Source organism: Struthio camelus, chromosome 2 (assembly GCF_040807025.1).
Source record: "Struthio camelus isolate bStrCam1 chromosome 2, bStrCam1.hap1, whole genome shotgun sequence".
Lineage (NCBI taxonomy): Eukaryota > Metazoa > Chordata > Aves > Struthioniformes > Struthionidae > Struthio > Struthio camelus.
In genome coordinates this window covers 138,841,427-138,855,822 of record NC_090943.1, presented here as the reverse complement: position 1 = coordinate 138,855,822, position 14,396 = coordinate 138,841,427, and the positions used below count along the sequence as shown (strand labels likewise).

The following is a 14,396-nucleotide window of genomic DNA, read 5'->3' as shown; positions in this document are numbered from 1 at the left end:
CTAGCACATAGTATAGCAAATAAGCTTCTAGAGTAATTTAGAATAACAATTCTACTTCATACTATCCATAAATAAATCATTTATCATTTGTTGATAATACCTACAACAGTAACATGCACTATAGCTGAAAGTAAGTTCTAGCTTTTTTAGGAAATGATAACACAATCACTGTATCTAAAACTATAAGATAATACAAATGCTTATTTAATATAAATGCTTATTAGTAAGTTCATAAACGTACCTACATAGGAAAGATTCTGTCAAGAGTTGCATGCTAGACATACAAACATTAAAAAAGAAAAGAATGATGCTACTGGTTTACATGTTTGAAATACATTCTTTATTGCAAGGGCACACTGCTGGCTCATAGTCAACTTGTTGTCCGCCAGCACTCCCAGGTCCTTCTCGGCAGAGCTACTTTCCAGAAGGTCAGCCCCCAGCCTGTCCTGGGGAATGGGGTTATTGTTCCCCAGGGGCAGGACCCTGCACTGTCCTTTGTTGAACTTCAGGAGGTTCCTCTCTGCCCACCTCTCCAGCCTGTCCAGGTCCCTCGGAATGGCAGCACAGCCCTCAGGTGTGTCAGCCACTCCCCCCAGTTTAGTATCATCAGCAAACTTGCTGAGGGTGCACTCTGTGCCTTCCTCCAGGTCATTGATGAATATATTGAACAAGACTGGACCCAGGACTGATCCCTGGGGGACACCGCTAGCCTACAACCCTCTGAGGTCTGCCATTCAGCTAGTTCTCAATCCACCTCATTGTCCGCTCATCTAACCCACACTTCCTGAGCTTACCTAGGAGGATGTGATGGGAGACAGTGTCAAAAGCCTTGCTGAAGTCCAGGAAGGCAACATCCACTGCTCTCCCCTCATCTACCCAGCCAGTCATTCCATCACAGAAGGCTATCAGATTGGTCAAGCATGATTTCCCTTTGATGAGTCCTTGCTGACTACTCCTGATCACCACCTTGTCCTCCAGATGCTTAGTGATGACCTTCAGGATGAGCTGTTCCATCACCTTTCCAGGGATGGAGGTGAGGCTGACGGGCCTGTAGTTCCTGGCTCCTCCTTCTTGCCCTTTTGGAAGACTGGCGTGACATGGGCTTTCTTCCAGTCCTCAGGCACCTCTCCTGTTCTCCAGGACATTTCAAAGAGGATGGAGAGTGCAATGCAATGATGTCCAGCAGCTCCCTCAGCACTCATGTGTGAAGATGGCTACTTCTCCGGTGTTGCTACACAAGGAAATTTCATACATATACTTCAATTATATATAAAGTCCACATGCAACAAATAACCACTTTTAATTCAATTATATTTAAGCATCTATGATTTACAATGTCTCTTCTAGTTTCAAAGATGAGCAGGTCTGTGCAGTACAATTCCTATCAGAAAGAAGAGTAGATCTGTCTACTGTCTGAAGTATATTTATGGAGAGTGTTATTCAACATGGAGAACAATATTTAAAAACGGCTCTAGATCTTCAAACTTTGAGTGACTTCTTAACTCTGCAGTACTTAAAGACTCCAAGTCTTGCAAATCAATATTGTTTACTGTTAGACCTCATGTAAATCATAGGAGTGGAAAAATTAGCATTTTGTGAGCATAAAGTTGAAACTCCATTATATTGACAGAAGAGTGGAAAAAGCTCTTCTTGTAAGCAAAAAAAAAAAAAAGAAAAAGAAAAAATCAAGTTCATTGGTTTAAATCTCTTAGAAGGCTTTTAGGCAGCTTACATTTCTCTGTTGCATTTTACCTCTTTAACCACAAAAAATGTTCTTTCCTTCTAAAACTTAAAGGAGACTGAAAATAACTTCAACAGTGAGGAAAAGGTGCAACATACACCACACACTTCTTATTAAAAGGGTCAGTCAAGAAAATTAACTATAATATGGAAGTTTAAAGAGTTATAAAGGAAGGAATGGGCTGGGGGAAGAGGACCTTCTGTGACCTCCCATGTATTTCTACAGAAACTAACACAAGTTTTGCATGATGGGTGATAGGTCAAGTGCTGTATGTTTTCTCCTGCAAGTGCTATTGTGGCAGTAGTCCCTTACAGAGCCAAAGTTGTTTTTCATCAGAAGAAGTACTCTGTCATCTTTTTTAAAGACCACCCAGCATTCCAAAACAAGGAATTTTGATAATTCCTTAATACTGAGACCACGCAAGCCAGTTCTTGGAAAGCTGAAAGGAAATGTGTGTTTTGAGTACAAACACATCAGAGGCAAATGATATAGATATTTTAACCACTTCCATTTGAAATTAGTCCACTTTCATTTAACACTCTTTCAGTTAATCTTTATTTTAAATTACTGAACATTATCTACTGAAAGCACAGTGTTTATTGAAAATAGTTATATCCTGGAACATAAAAATATCCAAAGTTTCAGCAATTATTTTTAATTTTAAAAATAACTGCAGAAACAACTTCCTAAAAATGTTGTAAAAATTGCCATTTTCATAGAAATTTATAGTAAAAATTATACTTTTTGATGGAAAAAGTGAACACAGGCTGCATTCCTAATTAAGAATGCAATTAGCAGCAAAGAGTGTGGTAATTTAAAGGTACATACTTGTGTAATTAATGATAGCATTGATTTTTCAGTTCAGCTCTTGAGCATAAGTTTGCTCAGTTACTGTTATATATCGTTTTAGCATAGTGTTGGAAGCATTCATCATGAGCAACAAGCAAATAAATAGTTTTGAGACAGAAGAACTGAGGATGTAAATATCGAAGCAGCAACACACAGTTTTAAGAAAATGCCTGAAGGGTATGCAAGACAGATCAGCCTCATGGTTGAACGCATACATCCCAAAATGTGTTCTACTTCATGTAACGTACCAACTGCTCTCAGAGACTCAAGGTAAAAAACAAAACATCCAGTGCACACCAGAACGGATATCATTCAGACAGGTGCTAACAGATGGAAACACACTCCTACCCATGCAAGAATATTTTTCATCACACAATCCTCCTATCTCTGGCCTGGGTTGCACAACCACGACCACGCCACTGAGCGCTGCCACTGCTGCTACTACTATTGAGTGATGCAGACCTGATAGCCACAATTTCGTTTCCATCAAAGTAACTGCAGCACCTGTAGTTAATATGTATATGAAAGCCAAATATAGTATAAACAGCTGAAAAAGAAATATGTATATAGTTATAGCAAAAAAACATTAAAATATATTTAATGCTCTTATCACAAAACTGGACCTTTTTCTTCCCTCTCTCAACACAGTTTTTCACTGGAAAAGTTGTGGGGGGTTTTTCATTTGTTTTGGTTTGTCTGTTTTGTGCATTATCAAGTTTGTTCGTTTGAGTTTTCACTGGGAAGTTGAAATGTAAATATCTTCAGATGTAAATTCCTAACTGCGCATTTCCTAGTATTTAGGACTATTTCTGATACTTTATTATATTCATCCACTGCAAGTATGCTCTTCCCCACATAGCCAAAGTGGGGTTCAGATGCCTAACCGTAGGTGGCTAGTGCCTTTTGAAGCACTGTAGAACGTCCTAGATGTTCCCACAGGGCTAGCAGACCAAACCAAAGACTTTCTGGAGACTTGCACCCTCTGGGGCAGGATTTGGAGGCCCAGGGAGGCACCCTCAGGTGTGCTCACAGCATGCAAATCACTTCCCCAGTGTCTCCAGAATTTCTTTGGTTGCACCTTCTAAAGTTATTACATCTGCAGCAACTGAAAACACATTTTATACTGTAACGGATCTTGGATGCTCTGATTACTTGTTGCCAGTAAAGCAATATACTATTACAAATGATTAATGGAGACAGTTATCATAAATAATAAATTTGAACCAGCATTTTTTTGACAATTACAAGGGTTAAATCCAGTCAGTACACTGTAACAATATACTGTTAAACAACTATATTCACTAGCCAGAAACCAGAATGGTTGTCCTTTTTCTTAAGCTGGCTCTTCTATAAGTAAATAAGTACAAATTCAATGTTAATTAGCCCCTTGGCAGTAGATTTCATTTCTCCTAGAAGAATAGTAGTTAATAGACTTCCTAGGAATCTAAACAAGAGACTCATGATATCACTAGTGAGCAGCTAAATGATTTCAATGGATTTTGATATACTGAAAAGCAATTCTGGAAGTGTTAGAATTACAAAATATATATTGCCCCCTCCCTTTTTTCCTTTGATTGCCCTTCCATTGCTTTCACAAAACTGTTCTCTTAAATCCCAACACTTCATTTTTGTAGCTTGGCAAGACACAGTTTACAGCATACAAGAAAGTTATATGTTGCATTTATAAAATTACATGAAACCATACTGTGCCAAGGCAACTTTAGGTAGTTAACCAGCTTCAACAGGACCTTCATTTTAAAAGGCAATGGTTATCCTAAGGCCCATCCTTTCTGACTGTTAATGTGAAATATGCACAAGATTTTAACACAGTGATTGCCTCAAAGACAGCAAGTAATACAAGTATGTGTTAAAAAAAAAGTTAAAAAATAGTTTCAAGCATGTAAGAAGGGATTCTTGTACATTTCCTTAGACAAATTATTCTCAGTATATCGTGCTCAGGTAGTTAGAATATATGAACACACCGTGCTAGAACATGCTCATGCTAGCCTGAGGAAAAGGATCCAACAAACAACACGTCTCTCAGACTGATAGCAAAGAGTGGACCTCCCCTGGCCCTGCTTTCCAGAAGGGAAAAGTTCCCTTTCTTATTTAGCTCCAATAATACTATCGAACAGCTCTGCAATTAGAGTTCCCTAATTTAGAGATACTTAGAAAATTAATAGTGTTTGTCAGGTTCAGTAAGTTTTTTGGAAATAAATACAAGCTTGTACATCATTTAATTTCTTCTTCAGTAAAGTGAAAACAGAAGGAGGAAAGAAATTTCATGCAAAATGCAGTTAACAAGGAACTATATAGGAAGCAAGGCTAAGTTAAAACAAATTTGAGATACTATGCAGTAATTATTTATTTCCTTATTTCCTTATAATGATCTACAGCTGGTCTTTCAATAATTCCTATACACTTTATTACCATCTTATTTTCATCTTCTATTACCACCTTCATTTTCATGTTCGGATATAGTTTTGTCCTAAAACATCTCAATAAGCATTAAAGTGTTAAACATGGTAAATAAAAAGTTATCCAAGTTGAAACTATAGAAAAATTGATGCTTTGGAAAGCTGCCAGCCCTGATGAATCAGTTCAGACACCATGCATTGATTAATGTTTCTACTAGAGGGTAGACGAGACTATTCCAGAGTTTGCTTTATGATCAAGGACAGATCAGAAAGCACTGTATGGTCTTCTAAAATACATTAGTATCAGTCAATGTCCAATGTTACAAAGAAAAATGAAGGAACCACTAGAGATTAAAACACATGCTCTAAATGCCATGCTGCCCTTGACATCAACAGGAATTATGCATGTGGAATTAGGAAAATATTTTTCATTAGAGAGTTGTTCAAACTGAGCACAACAAAAGATTAAATTCGCGTTATTAAAATGAAAATTCATAACTGGGTTGATAGTAACTTTTAGTTCAGTTCAATTCATCAGACAATGACTTTCTCTGAACTGTTGTAGCCACACAAGGATTCAAAGCTAAAGAACCAAGCAACAGATGTATTAAACTAGAATCATGACCATTAAAAATATCATTTGCATTCCCCACATCTTCATTAACTGGCATAAATTTTGAGAAAAAACTAGCATTATAAAAATTTAAGCAGTGTGTTTGGAAATATTTCACTCAGTGCATTGTAACAAATTTTTTATAGCAAGCTGCTTTATTAATGCATTTTAATTGGCATTTTTAATGCTTTATAGCTTGCTTTTTTGAAGAATAAATCTCCTTCATAGGGTTTTTTTCAGCAGAGAATTAAACAGATAATTTTCAGTAACAGCACTTGTTTCAAAACCTGTTGATAATGCTTCTATTTATATCGCTATCATGAACCTTGTCTGGATGTCAACCTCACTGGCATCAAACATACTTCATAACAGATGACAGATGAAAGGAGAGGAAGAAAAAAAAAAGAGGGGGGAAAATGTTTGGACTTTATTGCATTAAACCTTTTAAATTGCCAGGAAAATTCTTGGGTTTTTTTACTCTGCTGCCATTTTAATATCAATACAGTAAACATATCATAAGTTAAATTTACCTAAGTGTGCTTTTTTGCATTTAACTATTTCAGAGCACTGAAGGCTTTTGTCACCAATAGAAGAAAATCTTACTTTTCTCCAGATACTGTAAAAATCTAAGGAAAAAAAATAGCTTTAAGGGATACTAGTTGATGGGTATGCCAATTTTAGAACTTTTTTGTCCTTTCTCATTGCAGTATATGGAATTTATCCCCATGAAGTTCTGTGCAATTCTATGTCACTTTCCTTCCTTTCCCCTCCTTCCCCAAAGTACTTTTGAGGGCATTTCCAACTGAACAGGAGAAATGTCTAGATTCTTTTGAAAATTCATTTCACTAAATTGAACTTTGATTATCTCAGCTGACTTGTCACTCATATTTCAAACATAGGCTTACTGCTAATGTGCAGTAAATAAAAATGGCAACATTCATATCAGAATACACCCTATTTTGTTATTAAAAACCATGCCCAACTGCAAAGCAAGTCTTCAGTTTTGTTGATCTAAGAATACTTATAAAAACATAATCTTGTCTGATCAAGAATATCAATTCTGCCATCATATTGTCACACAAAAGTGATTCTCCCATGTGAAACCAGATAATGAACTGGCAGAACAGATGGGGCCTCCATTTTAGAAGCAACTCTTGCAGCTCACTTTTATCAGCTAAAGACTTACTTTCAACATTGAACGTGAAGCTGTCAGCTAAGCAGGTTGATTGTACAGATAGGGATTATTTTGTTCCCCAAGATAGATATATTTTTCAAGTGCTTCCTGACTACTGAAAGAGAGAGAGTGCACGCTTGCTAAGACCTGGCAGCCAATAGATCACAACTTTTACTGGATAATTAATTTGATTCCTGTCTTGCTTGGGTTCTGCTTCTTTCAAGCCAGTGAATTACTTCATTGTATCATTAGACATATTCTTGTATCACAAACTCTTTAAATTCCAATTAATAGAGAAAGGAGTATTTTTTCAAAACATTATAGAGGCCCAAAAGCAGGAGACCTGTAAATAACAGCCATTCTAAAGGCTGATTCAGTAGCTATGTAATTTCACCAATTCTGATGGTGGTAACCATCTCCTTTGTGAATTGCTACTTATCACTAAAGTGCTTTTAGGAGAAAAATGGGATGTAAGGAGGGAACACTTCTGAAATGGTACAGAACTTGGTAAGGCAACCACAGGACTAAGTGAAACTAGCATAAAGTGGTTGTGAAAGCACTTAGAAAAATTTCTAACAACAGCTTTAGTGAAATTGCCAAAGGCTAAACAGAGAGGTGCATCAAGTAGCTTGATTATTTAAGTGAGAAGTTTTCCAGCTTTTTGGACCTGCAACTACCATCAACTCTCAAATCGGACTGTGTATGACTATAACATTTAACAACATTGCTGTGGAGGCAATACCGTACCCCAAACCAGCAGCAGATCTCTTACCTTGATCACATATTGTTCAGCATAAACTTATTAAATCTGCATAAAATCAGCATGCATTTCAGAAGAAAAGTTCAAATTCAAAGTGATTTCAACACAGTACAGAAGTGGTCTGAAGAGCGTGAAATTCGGTGACAGTGAGTGCAGAGTTCTAAATTTATTAAAAATAATCAACTATGCAAGCACAAGATAAGGAACAAAAAGCTGTAGTTTCACCACAGATCCAGAGAGTTATAACAGATAAAACTGAAAATGGGTCAAAAGATCATACTATAGTTTAAAAAAAAAAAAAAAGACACAGCAATATAAACTGGAACGTTTTACATAAGACGAAGAAATTAATTCTTCACTCTGCACCAATTAAAGCTTCAACTAATAAAGTTAAAAATTCAAAAATATTGTGATCCAAGATAAAGTCTGGGGTGGGGACAAAATGTGATGTCAATTCTGATCTAGAAAATAGGGCCTATAAGAAAATACTGGGAAAATTAGGATTACTTAGTTTAAAGAGAAGTCTGAGGTAGGATCTAATAAACCTGCAGCAATATCTATTTTTTCTGGAATAGATTGCCTGAAGAACTTATGGAATATTCACTGCTAGAAGTTTTTAGGACAAAACATTAGATGAACGTATATTAGAGATGATCAAACTAGGCAAAGCAGTATTCAAACCACTGGAGTCAAACGTTACAGAAAAAGAGACTTGGATTGGTTTCCAGGACAATAAGCTACAGTCATTATAAATAAATGAATATATGCATTAGATCCCCAAAATATCCCCCATTATTGATTTACCTACTGTTTATGCTTTTAAATTGATTTACCTACTGTTTATGCCTTTCCAGATATATTTTCCAATTTTCTGTATTCAATAGGATCCTACTGCATTATACAGAGCCACTCTACATAACCACTACTCAAATTAGGTATACTACTGTCCTATTGGAATTAATAATTCATTGTGACTAATGTCCAGGGTCTCTGGCCTTGGTAAACCATTTCTGACTAGTCCAAGGCTGGTACTTCACAAAGAAATAAGGATAGTTTGTAAACATTTTTCTGATGAGGTTATAGCTTCGAAGAAATTGAGGTTGTTCTTTTGGTTAGGTTATAATAATTTAAAGGGCAATTAAATTCAGTCTTTCCTCCTTTTAACTCGGAGGATCCCTAGTTGGAGTGAGCCCTTCAGCAAAGCTAACTTTCCACTGTGCTCATGTTACAGTTCTTTTTAGCTTTTCAGCTATATGATTAAGACGTGGCACAAAGACTGTAAATGTCGTTGAGTTCTTGTTTATAGACGGCCCATGGATTTTTCCTAAAGTGTTGCGTATTTATTTATTTCCTACTCATATGCTGTACGTGTGTTTTTTTTTTTCCTCCATATGCTGTATATGGGAACAACATCTGCTTTTACCAAAGTTTGTTCAAATCACTTATCTACTGGCACTGCTTGTAGTTTCATTAAGAGGCTCTAGTGACAGACCTTTACTGATCTTTATGCAGTGAGTATGCAGAGCCAATTCTGCTCATCTTATTCTGCCTAACCCCATCAAAAATATTCATACGACTGAGGTGAGAAAGAATTCATATTTGTATGCAAGTACATGCAAATTATTGTGCTTGTCATGAAATAGCCATATATCGAACAATAAACCGATTTTATGGGTGAACACTTCCGCTCCACTGCCTTTGCAACCAAAAAGTTGTTTACTATTCCATTAACTCCAGGGCCAAGAACATTATGCAACCATTAAAAAGCTACACCTCAGACACGTTCCTAATGGGCTGGTATTTACAGGCAATAAGTAGGGCCAGTGTTTTGGAGCAGTAAATTACACGTGCAACACTCTGACCATGGGGAGAAAAAAAAACAAGTATCACAAATTGCTAGTAAAAATTGCCTGAGCTCACAGCCTGCATTTGAATCAAAATATACTTTATTTCATAACAAAAATTGGTTTAAAATGTTTAACTAAGTATTCAAAAGAATTTTAAGAGTGCTGCTCTAAATGACTTTTGGCTCAAGTACAGGCACGCAGAGGCAAGTGGGTAACAAGAACAGCTTTCCTGCTTCACATTTCTTAGGGAAGACCATGTTTGAAGTTTACATCGCTCAGAAAAGTTTGATCTGACTTGGAATGACAGCTGAGTGCTGCCAAGCAGGTATCTTAGGTAAGATTTTTCAACAAAAATAAATTAAGCACAGAAATATTGATGCTCCAGTTTTATATAAATGTATGTAAGACCTCTCTGCTATACACGAGGTCTCGTTTACAAAATTACACAATGCATCATATAAATTTTAAATGATTTCTGAAGTAAGTGAGCATTTAAATTTCACAATCCCAAGTCAGCTGATTGAGTTTGCCAATGGCATGTAAACTAGTGTAAATGTAAATCCATGCAAGCCGTATACCAATCTTCTAAAAATAAAAGACAATTCAAGATAAGATAAATGCATCAGAGTCCTGTAATCAGAAAAAGGCCCAACTCGCACTATTTGGCACCGTACCTTGCGTTAATACTGAGACTTGCCTCTAAACCTGACAAAGTTAAAATAGTAAAGCTATCAATGCAAATGAACAAGTTTAGGTCAAAACTTCTTGAAGTTTTCCATTCCCATTTAAGAATCCATCCTTTTACGACTGAGCACACACAAAAAATATTTCTATCACTATGATAAGTATAGACTTCTTTAGAATACACAGTGGAATATACACTTGGTATTTTGTAGCAAAAACCAGGAGATACAAATATCACTGCTGTTTAAAGAAATTTATTTTAGCTGCCTTTTTTTTTTTAATTTCTACAAGTTATTTCTACAAGTTACAAGCTTGCATGTGTTCTCATGCATGTATGTGCATGCACACACATGTATGCATATCACCAGTGCTTGTGTGCATGCACGTGTATCTTTCCCACGTTTGTAATTTGATGTAATTGAAAGGTGTGGAGAAAGAAAAGATCTCTGGCTCAAATTACCATAAAATGGTTTTAATCACTTTTATTGCCTTCAATTTAGTGATTTAACACCCTGTATTTCCAATTTGATGCTACACGGAGTCAGCAAAATAGTGCCCCACGGATGGATGCTTCACTTGACCCAGAAAATAATCCTTTGTTTTATTTTGTTTACAAGATTGTGACTAACAAGAGAAAAAATAAATAAATTAAGAAATTAATTAACTAATTAATGGAGCTCAGAAATGTGTTTCAATGGAATTGCCACGTATTTGTCTCCTTAGGCTACACGCAGGGTTTAAAATGAGTCGTGCTCAACTGCTCAGCAACTGCTTTTGCAGGCAATAATGCAGATATTTAAGTGAGTTACTACTGTCACTCACCTGACTAAATTAACAATTAGTTTTCTAACAAAACAGTAAATATTTATCAGCCCATGAGAACACAATAATTATTATGCACAGCTGTTTATTTTCCACTGGATGTGTTGGAACAGTATTTTATAATTAAAACATTGAAAAAATAATAAGTACATAGAAAGTAAAATTAAAAAAAAAATTGTAAAACTTCATCAAGGATTATAACAAGAGATTTTATTACATAAAAAAATAACATTAAATTATTCAGTCTTATTCATGCAATCAGCCATACTGATCTTTCGTACTTCAACTATCCTCACCATCAGGCATCAAAGTTGTGCCCTGTACTGGCACTCAGTTGAAATGAACAGCATAAGAGTCCCAACTGTATGGGCAGATAATTGTCCATCGTGAACAAACTACTTCACAGAGGATGACTGGCTTCAAAACACTGAATCCCCATCTGGTGAGACCTAATGAGCAATGGAGAGGTTGGAATGTAATGAAGCAAGTCCCTCTTTGGCAGATGTTACTTGACAGCTGTATCTTGGGATCTTAGCAGCACTATTGTTGCCTCATATTAATACCTTCTTGAAGATATTAATATCTTCATCATATCATGATGAAGCTCATGGAAAACACAGGATCTTTTTCTCTACAATGGATTACATTTTATGTAAATATGTCTTGTCTCTAGTTCATTTAGTGAATCTTGATTTCAAGAGACTTTATCTGTGTTCAAAGTTTATTGAACTGTGCTTAATCAAATGCTTTGCTCATGCTCATGCTTTCTGCAGGTGGGTAGCTGAATCTCAGCAGCAAATAAAACTGACCTAACAAGCCTGTCGGAGTGTTTCTCCTCCTCCATCCCCAAGGCAAGAGGGAGTAAGCACTGTTCTGGGTCACTGCTCATCACATGCATCTTGTGGCATACATGTGCTGCACAGGATCTCATCAAGGGAGCACCACAAAGCTCCAGTCTTTCTGCATCCTGTTCAGCATCTCTTTGCTCTCTCCAGGGAGGGATTCTTGACACTGTTACCTGAACTGCACAGGTTCCCCCAAGGTATGTGGTTTTTAAATGTCAAGTGCATTACTGCATACTACAGCTCTCAGAAAGGCAGAATAAGAGCAGCTCATAAGTAATCAGAAACTACTATCAGGAAGGGCAGAGGGGTTTCTTCTAGCCACAAGCTCCATCTAAAAATTTGCCTGTTGCAGATAGGAAAAGCCTACCCCACAATATCAGGCCCAGGATATTACTGTTAATTGCTTTAACTTAAAAAAAAAAAAAAAAAAAAATCACCCACACACAAATTCAGAACTACGTTTTATTCTACTAGGAAATGAAATGGCCAAAATCAATTTGTGATTTTTTGGCCTAATTGCAGCAATACACTTGCGGATAAGAGAATCCCAAATGATACGATACAAAGCATAACGACATTAACCTGAATACTTTCCCTCATTATACACTGAGTATCAAATGAATGCTAAGTTCCCAGCTTGAGCTTCAGACTTCTTAGCAAGGTTAGACCAGGATTTAAGAGGCAGATTAAGATGTAAGCACTGCAAAAGCAGTTGTGATCCTTAGCAGTAATGACAAAACTAATGAAAAGTAAATGCTGCTGGAGACTAGGGACTCTCAGCAGCTATAGAATTTGCTTTCAAAAAAAAAGCAGAAAGTTGCATCTATTCAGATAAACTGGAATATTAATCCCTTTCTAGAGTTTTCAAAGTATTTTTAAGATTGCTTCTAATGTGGAACATTAAGAATTCATACTAAGATTTAAAGAGGAACCATTCTAATGTTTCCAAGTTTCTCTCCCTCGTATCTGAATTACTTTCCACGGTAATCAAACTTACCAGCTACCTTTATATGCTACAGCTAAAAGACTTTGGCCAAGAAAATGCATTTGTTTTTGCTTTAGGAATTTTATGGAATTCCTCTTCCTATACATTAGCATTTGTAACCCTATCCTACTCTTTCTACCTATGAGAAGTAGTTCTTCAAGGTCTCTGCGTTTTTGTCCATGTACACAGTGTCCTGTGAGCTTACAGATATCCACTGCTCTAAGAAATTTGAAAACTGTTTTTACAGATTTTTCAAGGATTCGCCATGGTTCTTGCACCAAAAAAAGTGCATTTTTAGACTCCAAGAAGCACAGAATTATCAAAACAAAATATCTTTGTAAGTAAGTTTTAGTAGTGGTGACACACTAAGAAAAACAGCTGTTAAGCTAAGTTCTCTCAAACCTAATCTGCATAATTACATTAAATATTTCTTTAACCTTTCAAAGGGTTATCATATTTTTTAAAAATATGTGACACATATTTTTTAAAATCACATTTAACTCCAGGGTTTTGCAAAGATGAATAACCGATGGGTTGGAATATATTCGATGAAATATATACCTGAAGGAAAAAAAGTATCATCTTGGAATTTCTTTCATAGATTTTATTATATTTCATCTTTATAAAAATCAGAAAGCTAAAAAATATACATTGAGTATTTAGGTTAGTAGAGCTATACTAAGGCTAATTACCTATCATGATCTCGAGACATAACTCCACACCCCAATCCCAGCTTGTTTTTTAGATACGCATTCAAGTAGATATATCAGACTATTTGTCACAATTTCGTCATTAATGACCAACAAAGCAGGGAGCACGGAGGTCTGTCTCTTTTGAAGATGTGCCTGGTACTTACAGCCAGACACACACACATAAGGATCAGTCTGAAACACTGTCAATCATATTTGGAGCCTTATCTTTTTTTTAAGCTGGGTAGTTTAAGTAAGTAGCTCATTTAACAGCTAGGTACCAAGGAAAGCCAGGCAGTCCCCAGGATAAGACATCCGAGTAACTTAGCCCACAGCTCCCTCCTGGCTCAGGAGGCCAGGGCACCTGCTCACACTTTCGGACCCAAACCGCAGCCAGGAGCGACCGGCTGTAGACATAGCCTCAGCAGTGATTCTCAGGAGCCATGGCAGGACCTCTGTGCCTAGATTTGATGAGCACCAGAAAATTAAGTGTAGCGTCTCCAAGTAGCTACTTAAAACCACGGCATCTAATGGGCCAGATTTCCAAGAAGAAAGTTCACTCACCACCTGCAGATGATAAGAAACATCTAACTCTTGTCAGCACCCTTGAGCAGGCTCGACGGTATGTCTTTCCTAAGCCCTCTAGCTGCTCTAAGTGCAACTAATGCTAAGACAGAACACCAGTCACTTCTTTCACTAAGGCGAGAACAGGACTTATTCCCTTTAAAATCCCTTAAATCCCTATTCATATATATCTATGAAATGAATTGTGCCAGAGCGCTATAAATTCCCAAGCCGGGTACTATCATATAAGAAAGAAATCCTTCATAAAATGAATATCTCCTAATAACCACTAAGAAGAAAAAGAATTGAAAAGCTTTCTAGTCTTTGAATCTGCCAATACCTCCTTTAGAACAAGGGGAGGAAAAAAATGCTTCTAATGCTTGACCTTACTTTTTTTTGTAAGTAT

The 14,396-nt window shown here is 36.6% G+C and overlaps 1 long non-coding RNA gene across 1 annotated transcript in view; it reads right to left on the bottom strand.

Moving 5' to 3' along the window:
- Nucleotides 1-643: 643 nt before the first annotated feature.
- The window catches only part of LOC104142978 (uncharacterized), a 37,884-nt gene continuing 24,131 nt past the window's right edge, over nt 644-14,396 (bottom strand). The window contains exon 4 of the long non-coding RNA XR_693806.2: nt 644-1,231. This is a non-coding gene — a long non-coding RNA (uncharacterized lncRNA). The remainder of the gene's footprint in view (nt 1,232-14,396) is intronic.